Here is a 13492-nt window from a genome sequence, read left to right on the forward strand (position 1 = left end):
GGTGTCCAAAAATTATTAAATAAATTTAGTGTATTTAGTTCATATATATACATATTGATACCAGGAGCTATTAAATCATTTGAGAGTGCTTAATATTATTAGGTTAAATATTATAGCAATTTTTGTGGTAAATTAGTGATAGCTTTAGTCCTGAAAATTTTATAGTAGCTTCATGGTATTATTAGGTGCGCACTATAATTTTTGTAGCTTTAGAATAGACTAAGCATTAGGTTAGTTAAATGCTCTTTGTTTCAAATATACATTAAATCATTAGTAGAAATAAAGATATATCCTTCATTTGTAAAGCTAGGTGTTTGTTAGTTGAAACCAATGCTTTGCTTAATGAAGATGATAGTTAGCCTAGTACCTTAGTCATTATAGCTAGCTTAGTAGCTTAGTATGCGTATTCTTATTTTAAGAGTTGTTGTTATATAAATGCTAAGTGTTGTATCACCGTCGCATGCATGTAGAAAACGAGTTGGAGGAAATCGTGACCACCGGCGATCATGAGTTCGAGGAGATCATTGAGGAGTACGAGGAGAAGATTCTCATGTAGGAGGAGGTCCTAGAGCCACCACTGACTGACTTAGCTGACACCGCGCCTGCCTAAGGCAAGCCCCGGTGCATAACCCTTATTTTTGATAATCATTGAATATATATACATGATGTGTATTTACGTTATAGGAATTTTATAAAAACCACATGCATAGATATAACTGTCCTATGAGCTCTACTAGTACATGTTCGAGTAGCTGCTAAGCTTAGGTTTTAGATAGCGTGAGTAACCTACCGTTACTTACAATAGGTGATTATTATAATTACTCTCATGTTAAAATGATGAAAGGAAAAATGGAGACAGGGTAGGGATATGGTATGGGTATTGGTGGATGTAACAGGTTGTGTCTTGCGACCAATGAGGCTTAGCTTGGTTACATTGTTTTCCATGTTCGTGTTGATTATGGACCGTCTGTTACTGTGGATGGTAGTCAGGTCACAGACTTATTATCCTGAGCACATACTTGCTTATGCGAGCGGGAAGGCTCATTACACTCTTATCGCGGGTTCTGGCTCTTTCTAGACCGACTGATTGAAGGCGGGGAAAGGTGGAGGTCTAAGCGCCATACTGAGATCGGGTCTCAAGTGTGGGGGCTTGGAGTCCAAGTTTGAACGGGGACCTAGACCCCTCGATAGGAGTGAAATGGGTTGATCTTGTTTGTGCCTAGGGTACAAACAGGGCGTGTGTTTTAGCTACCCAGCTAGGATACATTGGTTCGTGAATCATTGTTTTCGTGAGATGGTATGACTTGGCTATGGTATAGCACCATAGTAAGATCTAGAAGATGAAAGATGGTAAAATGGTTCTGATGCCTCAACCCTTGCTTGAAAGTAGAATAGGTGCTTATCTAGAATGGTTAGCTAATGAAGTAATCATGACTACTAATAAAACTTGACTATAAGGATAAACTATTAGTAATGCTTTTTGCAAATAAAAAGAAAAAAACAAACCCATATTGCCTATCATACTCCTTGAAGTCGGGAAACTATTCCCCCTAGTCGGGTAAGTCTTGCGAGTATATTATGTACTCAGGGTTTATTTTACCCCTATTGCAGGTGCAGCTTAAGGAGTAGCTCTTATGTGGAGGATTCTTCTAGTGGGCACAGATAGATCCTTGTATTATTTTCGCTAGATGCTTATTTTTATTTCGTTGTTTAATTATCGCACTCTGAACTCTAGAATTATAATAAATAATTTCTAAGAACTCTTGTTGTATGAAATAGACTAAGTATTGTAAGCTTGTACTCATTATTAGATTCTGTATGTAAAACATGGATTGTTTTGAGTCTTCTATTAGGGTGGGCTCGATGGAACTGTCTGATGTAGCTAACTTTTGGGGTGCTTAGTGTCTAGTGGAAGACGAGCGCCTCCGAAAGCGTATTATTCAGGCGGTTCTGCCACAAAAAGGTGCAAACATTGTTGACTGCATCACTCTCTCTCATATTTGTTCATGCCTACCAAGGCGTAGGTGACGTCACAGCATGGAGCTACACTTGTTGGATCTCCTCCATCTCTATCTCTCTCTCATCGATATGTGATGTCGTTCTAAGTAATCTTTGTTGTCTTAATTTGTAGATTCGATCTGTGAGGGCAGACGATGGTGGTCGACACGGTAACATGCAGGAAGTGGGGAAGATGACCAGGCATGCAGCACAGAGGTGAGGCATAGAGAGTGGTGTGGGGGGTAGAGAGCGGTGTGTGAGGGAATTGAGGAGCTACGACGACGTGTCCCATGATTTCTTTTCTTTTCTTTTTTGTTTTTGGAAATCCGCATCATTGTTGATTGCTTCTGATCTTCACTTTCGGTTAAAAACCCGAAAGGTGCCTTTGAGACAGGCAGTAATCTCCAATTCTATAGTAGTTGTTGTATGTCAAGGATGGACTATATAGTGATTCAGAGTCTCTCTCTCATCGGTCTATGGCGTCACATATTTGTTCATGCCTGCCAAGGTGTAGGTTGTTGACGGTCACTAACACCCATTTTGACCATCAATATTCCACCCAAAAGCATGGCAAAGTGATGTGAATCATCATCACATGTTTATAATTTTGTTTAAATTTCACCTAGTTCCACTTGTGTTTGTAGAATTATTTGTATGTAGGAAATATGACAAAATAGGCCAAAATGGTGACAAACATGGACCAAGGAAGCAAGTGGACATGGTAGGGTGAAAGCTCTAGTTTGGTTTTGGTGAATTGATGAAACCCTAAGTGCTAACCTAGTTTATCAAGTGATCATGAGATAGGTAGCACACTTCAAGTGGAGAAGCTAATGAAGATCATAACATGACAATGGTGATGACATGGCGATGATCAAGGGCTTAAACTTCAAAAGAAGAAAGAGAAAAACAAAAAGCTCAAGGCAAAGGTATAATCCATAGGAGCTATTTTGTTTTGGTGATCAAGACACTTAGAGAGTGTGATCACATTTAGGTTTGATAGCCGTACTATTAAGAGGGGTGAAACTCGTATCGGAATGCGGTTATCAAAGTGCCACTAGATGCTCTAACTCATTGCATATGCATGTAGGATCTAGTGGAGTGCTAACATCCTTGATAATATTTGTGAAAATATGCTAACACATGTGCACAAGGTGTGTGCATGCAGATTTGGCGCTTTCGCAAAAATGAAATGCCTATTTTCTATTACGCCGGATGCAAATTCTTGGTGATTGGCACATTGGAGCAAGGGTGGAGAAGATAGAAGTGAGAATAGAGCTGATGCCAGCATCGGTCCAGTGACCGGACGCTGAACCTAGAAGCACCGAACGCTGTCTGCCTGTGTCCGGTCACGTTGACTGTTGGTACAGTGGCTAGGGTTTACCACCGGACGCTGGCTGTGTCCGGTCGAGGTGGATCGGACACGTCCGGTCAAGGAAAACCAGGTTTCGACCCTTACTGTACTCGACCGGACACTGAGGTTCCAGTGTTCGGTCAGTTTTAACCGGACGCGTCCGGTCGAGGTCGGTACCTTACTGGAAATGATCAGACGCTGGGGGTTTAGCGTCCGGTCAATTAAAGCTGCTGCGTCCGGTCAGCGTCATAGCTGTTGGAATCTGACGAACAGCGTTTGAAGGCGATGACACGTGGCGTCCATCTATGGACCGGACGCTGAGCCCAGGGTCCGGTCAAGTGGACCGGAGCATCCGATCAGAGCGTAGAGTACCCAGTGAAGGGGTACAATGGCTCTATTTCGTGGGGGCTTCTATTTAAGCCCCATGGCTGGCTGTGGCTCACATCTTTGGCCATTTTCATTGACATAGCAACCTTGTGAACTAAGCCAAAACCCTCCCACTCATCTACATCATTGATTCATCATCATAGTAAGATTGGGAGTGATCCAAGTGCATTGCTTGAGTGATTGCATCTAGAGGCACTTAGTGATCGTGTTTCGCTGTGGATTTCACTTGTTACTCTTGGTGGTTGCTGCCACCTAGATGGCTTGCAGCAGCGAGGATCGTCGAGCAGAGGTGGTGATTGTCTTCGGCTCCGATCGTGGTGATTGTGAGGGGTTCTTGACCTTGTCCCTGGTGGAGAGCCAAAAGGTACTTTAGTGAATTGCTCGTGGCTTGTGTGATCCTCATCTTGTGTTGGTTGTGCGGCACCCTATTGAGGGTTTGGTGTGTGAAGCCAATTAGCGCATGAACCTCTAAGTGAGTGAATCGCCACAACGAGGACTAGCTTGCCGGTAAGCAAATGAACCTCGGTAAAAATCATTGTGTTCATCATTGATTCCGAGGTGATTGGTCATCATTATTATTCATCTTCGTGATTGATTGGTTCATTCATCTACACGGCGGTATAACCCTCTTGATCACTCTCTTTACTTTACCGCAAACTAGTTGACAAGCTCTTTAGTGTAGCTAGTTGTGAGAGCTTGCATGCTTGGTTGGTGTGGCTCTTTAGTTAGCCTTTGAGAGCACACTAACATAGGGTAGTGTCATTGCTCTTGTGTGAATTGACACTTTCTAAACTAGAATTGTGGTAGGTGGCTTGCATTTTGAGTAGGCTAGCGCAACACTCGCTTCGCCTCATAATTGTCTAACCATTTGGTTAAGTGTTGTTGTAGAAATTTTTATTAGGCTATTCACCCCCCTCTAGCCATTAGGACCTTTCATAGGGCCACTTAGGCCCATAGAGTAGCGCCGCCTGGGTCCACTTGGGCGCCGCTCGACCCCCCAAAGTGTGACCTTGGCACTTTGCCATGTCACTGATCCATGGGAGCTACTCCAGAAGCAATGTCAAGCGTTGATCAAAGTCGGTCTGCACCGATGGATGAGATGGAGTTGACGTGGATCCACCGGCACACCATCATACACATGGAGGCTCCAACCGACTTTGGAACTACCTTACTAGCCAAGTTTTGGCACGTGCTGGCTTCACAACCACCATTGGGAGCCAGCCAGCACTGTTGGATGCAAAGATAGTGCATCCAAGGGTCGGCCGGTGCCCCCTTGCCGTCGCCCGGTGCCCCTCTGCCTCCACCGACCTCCCTGCTGCCTACAAGTACCTCCATGTCTCTCTACACTATAAATAGAGGGTGTGGAGCTCGATGGAAGGACACCTCATTCATTTCCAAGCTCTCCAAGCTTCTCTTAGCTTTCTAGCTTAGCATTAGCTATAGAGTAGTAGTCTAGTAGTGGAGTAAAGCAAGAGCGGAGCTTCTCTCAAAGTTTGGAAGAGTCTTTTGGGTCTGGTAAAGCTCCTTTGTAATTCTTTTATTTCAGCATTTATTTTATTCAGTATTTATTTAAGTACTTTATTCTAGTATTATTGCTTTGCTTTACTTTAAGTACTTAGTCATTAGTGTTCATCATTAGTGAGCTTAGGTGCTTGTTGTTTGGCATTAGTAGCATAGGTTATCTCTTAATTAGTAGTTATTTGTTAGTACCGGTTCTACCGTCTGGTTAGGGTACTTTGATCTCATTTCATCGGAGCTCGGATCGAAGTAGTAAGCCTGTAGATTATTGATTAAGTGTGGTGCTTAGGCTAGAGATTATGTGTGGATACGGCTAGGCCTCCAAATAGATTATGGTAGGTGGCAAGTGGTGACAGTCTTCCATTCTCTGTTTTCCACCACGATAAGTCTAGTTATTAAATCATAGGGCTCGTGGCAGACCTTGTCTATTTAACTCTCCTAGTTGATAGACAGGCTATGCCCCGAAGTACTATCGTATTTCTCCTAGTCATTTATTTACCCTAGTTACTAGAAAGATAAATCGCTCACTCTCCCACCTTGTTATCTCTAGGTTAGCTTATTATTTAGTAGTTAGTTTAGGTAGTTCACATTCATCTTTCACTATCGTTTACCAACCTAGGATTAACTTAGGCTTTACCTTAGCAATTCTTAGCTAAATGTAAGCCTTCCGCCTTCCTGTGGGATAAATATAAATTCGGCACTTGGTACTCACCGAACGAAGTGCTACGCGATAGTTATGTGCGTTTGCGGAATCATCTAATAGTCGTTAAGAAATATGTACACAGACGACGACACACGGGGCATGGAGCTGCACGGACTGGAATGCCTCTCTCTCTCCTTCTCTCGTCTATCTGTGATGTCATTCCAAGTAATCTTTGTTGTCTCAATTTGCAACTTTGATCTGTGAGCATATCCGACAGTGGTGGAGACGATAGACATGCGGACAGTGGGGGAGACAGCCAAGCATGAGGCATAGACGGCAGAGGTGTCCTATGATTACTTTTCTTTTCTTTTTTGTTTTTGGAAATCTGCATCACTGCTAGTTCAGAGCCTTTGAGACCGGCAGTAATGTCCAATTCCAAAGTAGTGGTTGTTTGTCAAAGATGGAGTGTATAGTGATTTAGAGTCTCTGACTTGACAAGTGGGGACGGCTAAATGGCGACAAATGGGGATTGGAACCTAGTGGAGTGGAGCTCTTCATGCACCGGTTCAACTCCGGGTTTGATCTTAATTTGTTTTACTTGGCAATGGTGTGGTAGTAGTGTCGCTTTTGTTGAAGACATTTTGTAGAGTTTGAAAACATTTCTGACCGAAGTGAAAACTCTTATCCTGGCATTCAGTGTTGTCTTTCCGAACGTTTGTCCTTGGTGGTGCACTACCAAAATGGTGGAATTTCCTAGTGTTTTAAGTAGTAATAAGAACACTGCACCATTTCTAGCACATGGGAATTCTCCCTAAGAGGTATTTGGTAGGGAAAAAGCTCATAATAAATGTTAAATGCTAAACACTAGGAGAACCCCACATCTCAGAACCTGCAGATTCTGGTTGTGGTGAATACAACTAGACGGTCTGCTGTGTTTTATTGCTCGCCGTGGCATGACATTTGTCTTTTTTTTTATTTCTTTTGTACTAATTACAGCCTGTAAGCATCTTAATTAGCTATGCAGACGTATTTGTCAGGGCCTATTGTTTGAAATAAAATTTCTATTATTGAAAGATGACGATATCGCATTATTCAGCAATCAGCAAGGACTAACTTGGGAGTAATGTGTGTGCATAGATTGGGTAGGCTGGAAGCAAGCAGTCAAAGGTTGGCAGCCGGCCGAGTTCAGTCGCCTGCGACCGAGAGCTAAACACAGGAAAGTGTGGCCATCAAGATCGCCAGTCTTTTTGACGTGTCTCAGACAACGACATTTAGGAGTAGGGTCCGCATCGCCCAAAGCGGCACCACGACGAAGAATTCCACGCGGAAATGCCGACTTGCGACTAGTAAGAGCCGGTGCCGACTGCCGACTCATGCACACGTGGAATGAAGCTACGCATCCAAATGTATATCCAAACGCTACTGCAGCCAAACCAGCTCTAGCTACGTACGTGCTCAGTGCCGGAGAAATAATACTGATATAGATGTGCTAGCTCGCCACGCATGCATGTATATCCAAATGTGCTCTGTAATCTGAGAAGCTCAGTCGTCAGCAGTCATCCACAGTCCATCAAACATGCATCATGTTCGCTGCTGAACGGTGACAAACCTGTGAGTGACCGTTCGAACCATCGATCTATCCAGTCAAACTAAGGACATGTTTCATAAAGCTCGAGAAATAGTTCTAGCTATAACTTTTTTGATAAAAAAAAGTTTTTTTAGCTTCAGCTTTAAAGGTTAGAAAAACGTTCGGTAGCTTTTTCTAATCGGTAAAAAGGATAAATTTTCATAATACTCTATTTTCTCTTTTTTTTCTTCTCTATCTGTCTTATTCTCTCCCACAACACCACGGCACAACACTTCTTCTCGCTCTACTCTTTCTTTTTTTCTCCTCCCGAGCTTCCACCATATGTGCCGCCACCCTTGTCCACCCTCCCTTCCCCACCCGACCTCCCCTTGTACCGCCGCTCCACCTCCCATCGCCGTCACTCTCCGTGCGCCATACCTCTTTGTCGTAGTCAGTACCGCTAGTCACGCATGGTTGCATGCCCGTGTGATATGTGCCGCTGGCCGATGGCACGCGAGGGAGGACAACGCAATGCGTGGTCCTAGGGGCATCAGCGTCCAATTAATCAAGCGAAGGAGCCCGTCGAAGCTAGATTTTTCAACTCTTCCACCTTCCCACAGTGATGTTTCGTCATGCCCTGTTTGGTAGCGTCGTACGTGAATCTACTGCAAGAGGTGCCGAAGAAGCGCTACCAAACGGGTCCTAAACTGTGCTTGCCATTGGAGATTGGCACTATTATTTGGAGTAGATATATACTATTTACACTACAGGGAAGAGCACACTATAGTATCTTTCTATTATTTGGCTATAACTTTTTAGAAGAACTATCACTACGATGTTCCACTTATTTCACCGTTGCCGCTAATGATAGTCACAAAATGTTTTAGCATCAATAATCTTAAGTGAGGAAAATATTTGTATCCTAGTACATACCTTACTCTAGATGACCACAATTTAAACCTCTCCATTATGTTGTTTACGTAACGTGCGTAGTACATAATGTATTCAACTATTGAATAATTGCTGAATTGATAAATATTAAATGCTGAATGAATACAAATGGGAATCGTATCATTGAATATGTCGATTGGTTTAATTAATGTAAGTAATGAATCTAGAGATATATTCTCCTGAAGCTATGTACAAGTATTTATGTTCATATAATTTCATTTACAAGTTTTTGCATAATTAGTTAATTATTTTTTGTACGATTTATAAATTCACTAAGTAAAATATAGTTTTATATAGTTTTGGAAAAAAAATCGGTGAGGACCGTCCCAACCAGAATGTGGTGTGGACTGTGCAACTAATGTGGGTCACAGTATCATTTTAAACGTAATCATGTTGAATTAGTTGCCCTAGGACCATGCGTCAAGCATACATCAGCACGGTGTTATGGTGGGATGATCCTAACCGATTTTTTTCCGTCTTTCATGACTCTTAGAAGACGCCACCGCTAAATGTATTGGCCCGCGGTTTAAGACCTCGACGCACGGGATTAATAACAAACAAAACATCTTGCTGCCGCATTGTCTGTCATAGTCGCTGAGGTTAGTGGAAGCATTGTATGCCGACGGGGACCGCCGCCCGTCGTCGTCCTTTGCACCTCGACGACGCTGGTCGGAGATTGCACGATCTTCCCTCGTCGGTTGTCCTGTCGGCTGTCCCATCCCACCGCCGCATGGGCGAAGCGCAGGGCACGTCGCCAAGACGCCAAGGCCGGCGGTGGCCGGACGTACGAAGGGCAGGAGCAGGTTGGATGCATGCACTCGGCGGACGCACGTCGCCGTTGCCTTCGGACCTGTTCCATTAGACTTATCAACTATACCGTTTCCACAAAATAATAATATTTTTTTTTCACGATAAATCAGCGTCAACCTCGTCATCGTCATCGTCATCGGCATCGGCATCGGCCGTTTTTCCAACGAGCCGGACCTTCGTTCCCTTCCGCGAAACTCCCACCTACGAATCTTTCTTTCTGCCGTTGGGTGCGTCTGTCGGGTGCCGGGTGCGTTTGCGACGCCGCATTGGCCACAGGGACTCTGCTCCCAGTCAGTCTCAGAGCGACAAAGACTACACTCTGCCACTGTCGTGTCTGCTGTCCTTGGTCGGTAAAAAAACACGTTTTCTTTGGGAGCACGAGCATTGGTAGCTCCTGCTCCGTGGCATTATCTAGCCTCCGTTTGTACAATGAGGCTCGTGAATAATCCAGCCGAAAGGTAGAAACGGATACAAAGATCCCACGTTTTCTTATAGCAATTCTCTTTGTTTAGTTCAAGACGCTGTCATCTTTTCTTTTTTAGGATAGGAAGCCTTTCACCAGCCTACTCCTGTCGATTAGCTTAATGCGTTTGCAACGACGGCGACAGGGCCCCCGGCGCCGCAGTTCCGCCGGTGCGTTCACTCCTCTCGACGCGCTAAATCTAGCCCTCCTTTTTTCTCCCAATCGTTTGCATGCGTCTCCTTCGGTTCTTCTGTTCCGGTGCTTGCTTGTGGCCAATTCATCAGTGTTCCGAACGACAAACAGTAGCTCTCCAAAGTACTAGTTGTTAAAATCTGCAATTTTGCCATACGATTTTCACGTCTTTACAATCTTAACTAAGAGGTCTAATTCTTCTATGCTAGCCCTTTTAACACTCCTGCCATTGTGTTAAAAAAAATAGCCTTCGTGTGCATTTCAAGTGATCTTTTTAGTAAAAAATCAACTTTGATCGATGCAGGTTGTTTCTTTTACGCTAATATTTATTCTACGGTGATCTTTGTTGCCGGCTCTAGAGGGAAATGACACCTGCTAGAGCAAAAGCAAGAACATTCAAAGTTCATGGATCCATTCAGCAAAAGCTGAGCATAAATAACTTCAGTTAGTTGACGTAGTATCTGAATTCATCAATAGTATAATGACGCATTGTTTGGACCTTATTAAGTTGCTAACGTTGGTTCATTCCTGGAGATATATGTCAGTACTACTGAACACTGAAGGCAACACATTTCCTGCTTCATCCAGACGGTCAAATATGCAGCCAACCTGAGCACTATGGTTAGGGACGAAGGAAGGTTCCAGCCAGCAGGTAATGTGATTTGAATTCAAACCAGCAGAACCGCAGCCACCTTGACAGAAGAAAACTATCCATGACGAGCTGACGGCTTCCACAAAGCAGATGAAAATTCAACGACAATAAATTGATCTGGTGGCTTAGGCCCAGTTTAGTTGTCGAAAATTTTGGCAAAACGAAACTGTAGCATTTTCGTTGTTATTTGGCAATTAGTGTCCAATCATAGTCTAATTGGGCTTAAAAGATTCGTCTCGTGGATTTCGTCTAAACTGTGTAATTAGTTTTATTTTTTATTTATATTTAATACTTTACGCATGCGTCCAAAGATTCGATGTGACAGAGAATCTTGAAAAATTTGGCGTTTTGGAGGGGAACTAAACAGCCCCTTAGACAATCAACAAAGCTGGTGACTAGTTGGTGTATGCCTATGTCCAAAGGATTGATAATTTTGAGCAACCATGCGACTTTTGACTATTGGCTCGACTAAAGTGAATTGGTGTACAACAGTACAAGGTACTCGGTTTCTTCTTACCTTACATGTCATTCAACGCGAATCGTCGTCATAGGTGTTATTACCTTATATGTCATTCAACGTGAATAGCCGTCATAGTTGGTGGCCCCCCGTCGCACTGCGCTATAAAGGGAGGTGGAGGCCGGCGGCTCTCAGTACGAGGTTCACCGTGAGCCGCCACATCCACCGACAAACCCAATCCGATCTAGTGAGGGGCTCAGCCAGCGACAGAAAGCTCCACTGCCGTCTTCACCGCCGCCTCTGCGCCACCACTACACTGCGACTGACCTCAATACCGTCACCGCGACACCGCTGACCCAGACCGCATCACTCTCGCCATGGCTACGTCGAGCTCTTCCTCCAACCCCACGGATGGTCGGTGACATCTCACCTCCCTTCCTCTTTCTCTCTCTAGATCATGTTCTAGGAAGTTTTATCCCGTATGTAAGGTTATACCCACTAGATCTATGTCTAGGTGATCCACTGTATCTATCATACATGACTATGACTTGTTGACTAAGAGCCCCTTTGACAGGGCTCTTAGAAGAGCTTTTGCTCCAACTCTGCCAGACGAACGAAATAGCTCTGGCCAGGGAGCTAGGGGGGGGGGGGGGGGGGGGGGGGGGGGGGGGGGGGGGGGGGACTGTGTGCAAGGAACCAGAAACTGTGGCTTCCAGCCTCTATTCATTTCTCTGCTTCACGCGGCACAGTTTTTGAGATTTTCAAAGCACTTTAATTCTCAAATATGTACCCGATTCTCGAACATTTTGACTATGATGTTATTTACAGTTAATGCAACACAAGAGGACCAAACATGAATATGTTTTGAATTTTGAAGAAAACAATCACTACTTTAAAAATAGAACATTGGGTTTTTTCCTGTTTTACTCGGGACATCCTAGATATTATATAAACGTGGTGCAAAGTAGTAGGACATATTGAACATTATACACCTACCTTCGTCTCATTCCAGAAGATACAGAAGAAGTCGTCCTATTAAACATTTTCTAAAAGCGTTCCATCTCCACCAGCACCAGAGAAGCTATTTCTCTTAAGGAGCCAAAGAGTTGTTTTGGGATGAGATGGAGCCCTGACAAATAATCACTAAGTCACTAAAGACATCTCGGTATTAACAGACACATCATACTGAAAAAAGATAGTAATTAGACTAAATGTGAGCACTCATGCTAATCTGAAGGCCCAGATTGGAGGTGGCCATGCTCCACCTAATTTCGCTGCATTGAAGTTTTTATTGATAGACTAGTGATATAGAGCCCGTTCGGCTTGCTGAATCTCGGCCGAAATTGACTAAAAAACACTGTTTTGCCTGAAATGTGAAATGTCGTGAGAGAAAAACATCGTTCCGACTGAAAAAAGAAGCCGAACAAGCCGGACGTGGGGTAAGCCGAACGGGGCCATAAATGTAATGATTGTGTGTATATTTTGTGATCATAGCTTTGATAAGATTTTCAAATGATAGTCTATAACTTTATATAATATATATATATATATATATATATATATATATATATATATATATATATATGCCTCTAGACGGTACGGTAGCATAATATGTATGGGAAGTGGACCTGTACATGTCCCCTGCCTTTCAGCGTGAACAAACTATGTTACTAGGACTATTATTATAGGAGGAAAAAGGAAAAAGGAAAAAGGAAAAAGAAGGACCACAACGAAGCATCCCACGCTTGTCATTTTTGTATTGACATTTTTGTACGTCTCTGACTCTCTGTCGATCCGCGAGTACACTGAAATCCCACAGATCATTCACGGGAACGAAAACCGGCGAAGAGAACAGTGTGCCGTCCAACTAAACCTTTGCAACAACCCAGCAGTCTCCTAGCCCTTGTTTAGTTGGCCAGAGTTGGCGCGCGCCGGATTCCTGTAGCGCACTGTTGATTACTGTAGCGTTTCGTTTGTATTTGGTACTAATTGTTCAATCGTTGACTAATTAGACTTAAAATGTTCGTCTCGCAAAGTACAACCAAACTGTGTAATTAGTTTTTTATTTCATCAACATTTAGTACTCCATGCATGTACCGTAAGTTTGATGTGACGGGGAATCTTCTTTTTGCATAGTGTTAAAGTTGGGAGTTGGGGGTGAACTAAACACCCCCCTATATGGCTATATAATATGCTACCGTGACCGTGATAAGGGTAGACGACACGCTGGGTTCCCTCAACTGTGCACGAGTTCCTGCCACGCCAACGCCTGAATCGCACGCCCTCACGCTCGCTGGGCGGTGATCCGCCATGCTCGGCAGCTTGGCAGGTAGCTTCAGCTCGGCACGCGACGAACGCTGAAGCTGTAGGCGGCCGCTCACATCACGCGACGCACAGTGGACAAAGAACCCGTCCCGCTGCTGCCGTCAGTGCCCTGACGTTGCCCTGCGCCGTGTCGCTGACGATCGCTCAGCGGTCTCAACCCGGTCAACTGGGAGACGAG

This window comes from Miscanthus floridulus, chromosome 2, assembly GCF_019320115.1.
Source record: "Miscanthus floridulus cultivar M001 chromosome 2, ASM1932011v1, whole genome shotgun sequence".
NCBI lineage: Eukaryota > Viridiplantae > Streptophyta > Magnoliopsida > Poales > Poaceae > Miscanthus > Miscanthus floridulus.